The sequence below is a fragment of the Eurosta solidaginis genome, chromosome 4, assembly GCF_040869045.1.
Source record: "Eurosta solidaginis isolate ZX-2024a chromosome 4, ASM4086904v1, whole genome shotgun sequence".
NCBI lineage: Eukaryota > Metazoa > Arthropoda > Insecta > Diptera > Tephritidae > Eurosta > Eurosta solidaginis.
Window position 1 is genome coordinate 38,671,180 of NC_090322.1, and position 7,529 is coordinate 38,678,708.

Consider the following 7,529-nt stretch of genomic DNA (forward strand, 5'->3'; position numbering starts at 1 on the left):
ATCCGAAAGGAGAAAGGGCCTAAGGGGCTCGGGTCAATCGTAAAGTACCTGTCAAAATTATCAAACATAAAGTGGCCAAACATCGATCTCTTTTAGAGATAAATATGGGTCCTATTCAACAGGTTTCTTAACCTCTTTCTACCCACAATATGAGATGTGTCTTTCGCTGCTATGGACAGACAACTACTCATCACACAGGCGCACAACCACACAAAGAAAGTTGCGCTTATTACCGTTACAACTACAGACATTTTTCAAAGCCCTCAAAAAGGTCAAAAACTCCCTCACTTCTTCTTTATAAGTCTCTGAAATATTTCGGCTGCTAAATAGGACTTTGCTCTACCTTGCTCATTTGATGTTCAAGAAGACCTCATCTTTGATACTTTTACTTCCGGCATTCAGCTTATTAAACCAAATCTTTAAAGCCTTTCAAGAGAGTGGACTAAAATTACGGGTCTATTGCTATATGATCCATTTTTATAAAGGTAGTCTTATAAACAATTTTTATACTCAGCTGAGCAGAGCTCACAAAGTGCGATAATTCATTACCAAAGACGGATAAAGCAATGAAGCTTGGTAGGTGGGTTGACCTTATGACGCAGAATAGAAAATTATTAAAATTTGGAAAATGGGCGTGGCACCGCCCACTTTTAAAAGAAGGTAATTTAAAAGTTTTTCAAGCTGAAATTTTGCAGCTGAGTATGAGATGTTCGGTTACGCCGAAGTTAGCCTTCCTTACTTGTTCATCATCCATCTTTAATTATGTTAACCATGCTGCGCACGGTCCCAACAAGTTGAACAAATTAGTAGATATAACAACAATGGAGTTGAGTAAAGATAGAAATTCACTGTTTTTCTTTAATACTAAACATGTGCAAGGGCGTGTGCAGACTACGGGTTAAGGGGTGAGATAATCTAATCTACTTTTTGCTTTTTTTCAGGATGGCCGATGAACTTAATTGAGTTATAAAATTGAATACGGTTTCGAATTTTCTTCAGGTAGTTGCGGCGCCAACTATCACGGAATCAGCCATCTTAGTATCGCATCCCATCAAGCTAATTGTGCGAAAGATTTATGCCCACCGCGAATGGGCTGATTGAACCTTATCAGTGCGGCTTCAGACCTGATAAACTAATTCCCGAATTGAATTCATGCTTGAAACGACCACACGGAGAGGTGTAGGTCTACCTGATTTAACTTTTAGCCGAGCATAAATCATTTTGTAAATATATCCATATAAGGGGAAGGTTGAAAACTGGAACTGCCTGTACTTTGGAAATATATACGATGTACGCCACACCTTCTTCAAATGACAGCACTTTGTTCTACAGCGAACGAGGATAGAAGAGATATTCGGCAACTCATACCAGGGCGGAATCAAGGCTTACTGTGGTCTCAGGAATGGGAACACTACGCGGGCCGGGATAGGTCAGTAGTTACTGAAGGAAGGGAGTCCTACAAACCAAGAGTCTCATCACGAAATATCTCGGTCAGGGCATGAAGTACTTCCTCTCTCCTCTTACACCGGGCTGCAGAGAAAAGTTATGAAAAGCGTTTGGTTAGAGCGTGATTGATTTATTTGTGTGGCTTTTTAAGTATTAAAGTATCAAGTGTGTATTAGTTATATGTAAGCGAAATATTTTAATGGAACAGATATGGATTAAAATTTGCATGTGTTTTTAAGGCAAATTATTTGTAAATAAATAAATATTTTAGTAATGGTTTAATGCTTTTTTGGCTTCATTGGGTTAATACTTTAGCATAATGACACTTCATAGGGGTCTGAGTATATTGTGGCGAATGTTAGCAATTTCGATGCATCACTGTGCTGGTAGTAAATAAATGCACAACAACATGAAATCAAGCAACCACACATATGTGCATATAAACATCATAGTACACACATACATGCAAAGAGGGAAGCTAAGAGCGAAGAGATTATTTCACAAACACACGTGTGGTCATAACCCAAAATCAGAAGTTATTACTCAGTCATACACACGCATATAACTAGAAGACAAAAGTGAATACCAGATACATAAAAGAAAAATAAATATGCAGCTGTTTGAGAAGGTTGTTCATGAAAAGTCTAGAGCTTAGGAGAAACGGGCGAACGAAGTAACCCAATAATCAATGAGTGTGATGGACGCGAACATTGTAATTGTGAAGTACTACTGCCACCATAGAGTTGTAAATAAAGAACATACTGAATAATTGAGTTATTTATGCGACAGTTCAGCGATTCGAATGTTAACAGAGGCGGCAAAATCATTAGTAACTCCTAAAATTCGTAACAATATGTAGTTTTCGTAAGAGTACTACCATCGTAGTGGTGGTAGGTAAGTCGTTGATTAACGAGCAAGGAGTCAAAACATATGTACGTAAAAAAAGAACATCATCCTGCGATGTTGCTTCGACGCTTGCTCAGCGACTAACAAACGACAAAGAATAATGTTTGAAGAAAGCACGAAAAATCATTTCGATAGCTGCAACCTCTATTTTACACCAAAAAGCCCCCTACTCAAACTTAGCATAGGCTTGACCTGACTTGAAAACTGACACTTGGGGTTCACGCTCAGTTGTTTTAGTTTACGTTTTGGACTTGCTTTGCCACATAAAGATTACCAAAATAAATTTAATGGATTTTTCCTTAGGCAGCAAACTTTAACTTCTAATCGACACCTCGAAAGTATGTAGGCAAGGTGATAACAAAAATCATATCGAAAATTATAGGCCGATATCCACACTTACCACTGTGTCAAAGCTATTTGAGTGCATAGTTAAGAATAAAATTTTCTTCTCCGTGAAACATCTACTATATGCTCAGCAGCACGGGTTCGTTGCGGGTAGATGTACCATAACTAATCTGGCTGTTTTTGTGGAAGACTGTTTGGATTCCTTTCAAAAGGGCTACCAAATCGACGCAAGGCTTTCGATAGGGTATCGCATCGAATACTACTGGCAAGACTTGAATGCTTGGACTTTCACTCTGAGTTTTTGAAGTGGATCTCTTCTTACTTAGAGAACAGAAGTTGTGTCGTTCGTGTAGATAATGTGTCATCTTTTCCATTCGCCCCAACTTCCGGTGTTGATGATTCTTTAATCTTACAAAATGAGCTTAGAAACTTATAACATTGGTGTGTCCATAATCTTCTATTCCTAGATATTGGTAAGTGTCATTTTAGCACTTATGCTAAAGGTTCTGGTTTAGTTCCTACATCGTATAGTATCTCAGACGTTCAATCAAAAAAGTTAACCGAAGTTAAAGATCTGGGTGTGTATTTTGATACCAAGCTTACTTTTACCACTCACATAAGCTATATAGTTTCTAAAGCGTACGCGATGTTGACTTTCATCCGCCGACTCATCATTTTCCAATCTTTATACTCTCAAACTATTGTACACATCTTTATTGAGATCGAGGTTGGAGTATGCGATATTTGTTTGGAGACGTTTTCAAGCTGTTTATGTCAAGAGGTTGGAGTCTGTTCAGAGAACTTTTGTGCGCTTTGCGTTGCGGTCGATTAACTTTGTAGACCCTGTACTATCATATCACTCTCGCTGCTTACTGATAAATCTTATGTCACTAGACTCTGTTGTCAATGTGCGAACTCTGTTGTCAATGTGCGTTGTCTTTGATATCGTTTCGGGCTCAATATACTGTTCTTACCTCCTCATGAAAATTCGTTTTAATGTACCCTGTCGTATCCTTCGTAGTAACGATTTGTTTTATATGGGTGTTGCTAGAATAGTTTATGCAATGAATGGTCCCCTTAGGAGGACAATTTCTCAATTTAATGCTTATTCCTATTCCTTGGCGTTTGATTTTAGTTGTAGTAAATTTACATTTAAGAACCTGATAATCAGATACTTTTCATAAAGTTAACTATACTTTTTATATAAGCTATGTAAACTTGAAGTTTTGTATATTAACAGTCAATAAACACCTTTTTTGTTGATTAACTAAATAAATAAATAAATATTTTTATTCGGTGAAGTAGACCAGATACCGACCCACTTCAAAAAAAAAATTATTTATTTAGCGAATTTATTGAAATTTGGTACATCGGTAACATTTTGCCTAAGTTAATATTAAGGAGGCATTTTCGGGAGAATCGATAAAGGACTGACCTATTCCAAACAAGAAAATAGGCTGGTCATCAAACGCCACGGTCAACAGTCGTGTGAAGATGTCGTTTTAGTCATCATAGGTATCAAGCTCTGCAAGCAATTTACTCTTATCGTTATAGCTCAGACTTATGCGCTATTAGTACAGTTTTGGCTTCTTATTCTCCCACTCTGCATACAATTAGCAGCAGTTCGGAGGTAGCCAAAAAACCTGTAGTGCGAAACTGGTGTTTTACGTGACTATCTCCCATTTTTGCTGCTGGGATACTTCAGAACCGGATGAAAACGTGATAGGAGAGATCGTGACATTCAAGAGAGTCATGGAAATTTATGAATTTTTCGCTGACCTAGAGATCTGAAATTTTGAACAGAAGAATTATATGAAAATAACACAAGTAGCATAAAAAAAACTTGTAGATGGGGCACTTATCCAGCGATAAAGATACAGAAAGGATCAAACTTGGAATCGCTGTTTATGTACCTTCATACTGAACTACAAGCTTTAAAGGTTACAAGTAGGCTCAAGGTTCGGAGATTATTTAGTAAAAGGAGTCCGCTAGGTAGCGCACGATTCGAGATTATTAGAAAATGTATGCGAGATTTGGTATCTTGGGGACGCTTTCCAAATAATTTCTTTCGTGAACTAGAGACTTGAAAGTAAAAATTTGGTTCAAGGGTCAATAATAGTGTAATACTTTTGACAAATGGCTTCGAAAGAAACTTCGCTTTTTACTTTTCGTTTGCCTACTGCCTATTTGTTGGCATGAGCTGTGCTCCCTTCGGTTTCTAAGATGGGATTGTTTTCGTTGGTAATGCTGGTTTCTGGATAGAAAAAGCTTCACAATCTCGAACTTATATGCGTCAGCAATCAATCTATCTTGGATGACAGGCCTCCTTATCCAATCCAGAGAAGACACGTTTATATCTGCTGCTATAATTTTATCCTCCAGCGTTGTGTTAGAGAAATCGGATGTAAGGAAGTCGCCTTGTTTGAAGATTCGTTGGGCTTCGAATGGCTCGGAGATGTTCTTCCCAATCCATACGGAGCTGGGCCTGGGTGAGTTTTTCAATGTAAGCTTTTCTCTCATATAATTTGTTTCAAAAAGTGTATATTTCAGAACTCACAGTTAGAAAATCCAGGGCTTGGTGGTGTAGCTCAATCTCATTTGGCAAGCCTTATTAGGAATTTTAAATTCAGACAAAGCTACAAACTACTCCTTTTCGCGATGTCGACTAAACGATTGCGGATGTAGACTATCTTAACGTATATCTTATCCTGGATCTGGTGTATCATGAAGATCTCAATAACAAATTTACTACATCCAAACCACACTAATAGGATTCAAGAAGTTCGTTAATTTAGGCCTTCAGTTTTTCGCACAGCTTTAAGTAGACTGATTCCGCGGTAATAAGCGCAGGATGTGGAACGCCGATATATGTATATATGTATGTATTAGAGGTTTACGCCGATCACTTTATCTCGATTGCTTTATACCTGTACAACCAACCGTTATCCAATCAAAGTTAATATACTCTGTGAGCTCTGCTCAACTGAGTATAAAAAGTATTTAGGAAAGGTTTTATTTGTATGTATTTAAGGAAATCAAAGTTTTGGGCATTTCGGAAAGATCCGGGGTTTATGCTCGCACTCGTTCAAAAATTCTCAGGAGTAGCTCTTTGCGGAGGGATTGTCCCTCGTTCGCTTACTCCAGACAGGCTTCTAACCTAACCGCGGTCTGTGGAATTGGTACTGCTGCGTCTGCTGAAAAGAAATAGAGATACATAAAATGGTTACACTTTTGTCTGTATATCTCGTGCAAAGCGTAGTTTCACCTGGGGTTAACTCCTAATAATCGTCGCGAACACAATTTCTCTAAATCATTTTTTCGAGCCGCAAATCACAAAATTTGCAATCTCTCGCAAGCTTTTACATTTTTAAAAAATACAGAAATTCAGTAGTCATGAAGCCAATCTGCATTTTAAAGCGAAGTAATGCGATCTTCAAGTCAATAAATTGACAGAGCTAGGTAAATGCGAACCACTGAATCAAGAACAAACTCCAAAAGGAAAAAAAATTAACAATCTGGCAACGAACATCACAATTATAAAGCCACCACTTGAAAATATGCTATCATAAATTCGACCACCAGCTTTGAGCCGATAGCATTTCATTGCACTACCAATGTAAGCATTATAATTCTCGATTGCTTCATGACCATCGATACTTAAAGGTGCAGATTTGCTGATGCGTATACCATCTCAAAAGCATTTTCTACCGAAGTTTCGTTACAACCGACTAAAAGCCGAACAATCATCAACGGCCGTTAGAAATTATCCATCATCAGTGTTATAGCCAGCGGTGGGCACCACTACATATACACGGTTACCAAATTGAGAGTGGGTTAGTATACACGAACGCGTAGTGAGCACGAAAGCAAAATAAACTATCTAATTAGTTTGATTTAAGCGCTTGCGCAGTGAGCCGTGTTACACGCATTTTGTGCTATGCTTAAAGAGCGCGTGCGACACGTCCTTACTGTACGAGCATCAAAATCGAACTAAATGACATGTCGTTGATTTTGACGAAGTAATTGTTGTGCTCTCGCTCATCGTATACGTATATGGTCGCTTAGCAGGTGCTAAATTCACGCCCACTCCTGCTTGTAGCATACCTAAGTATGGCCCGGTACACCAATATCCCACTCTTGCACTTTCTATTGCTGTTGGATTCAAGCACTGGTATCGAACGTCAGCCCTACCGTGTCCTCCTTACCGTTCTACTGCACAACTTTTGCCCAATTGATCACGCTGCGATACTAGCAAAGAAGCTGACAGTTATAAATAAACGTTTCGTAGTGTCAGCTGCTTCCTGAATTTCTAACTTCATAAACTGTAGGTTTTCCAAAAACGCCAAGCGACTTTGAACGTTTCGCTATCCATGTGCCGCGATAACTGAGGCCAACGGAGAGTAGCAACGGAGATCAAGTCTTCTTCCACCTGCCCTCTCAACTCAGTGGAGGTCAACACTGTTTCCAAATACGATAGCGATTTTAGTATCAAAACATACATTTAACTTCTTCAAATAAATTTATATATGTTGGTAACTCTGGCATATCAGCGACTCTCTGTTTATTTCACTGATTACTCAAGCTTTCCACAACTACACTAACATTTAGGTATGTACGTTCAAATAGCTATGCATTGTATTTATTTAACCCTAGCCCTCCCACACACCACCGACAGCAAGGCCGAAGACAAATTTATTAATAACTTATTTAAGATTTTCTTGGAAGTTGTTGATCATCGTCTAGAGAAAATGCGACGTCATAATTTCAAAATTACCTTTAAATTGACACCCTCAGGTTCAAGCTGTCACTTTATTTACGACTAAGACGAACAT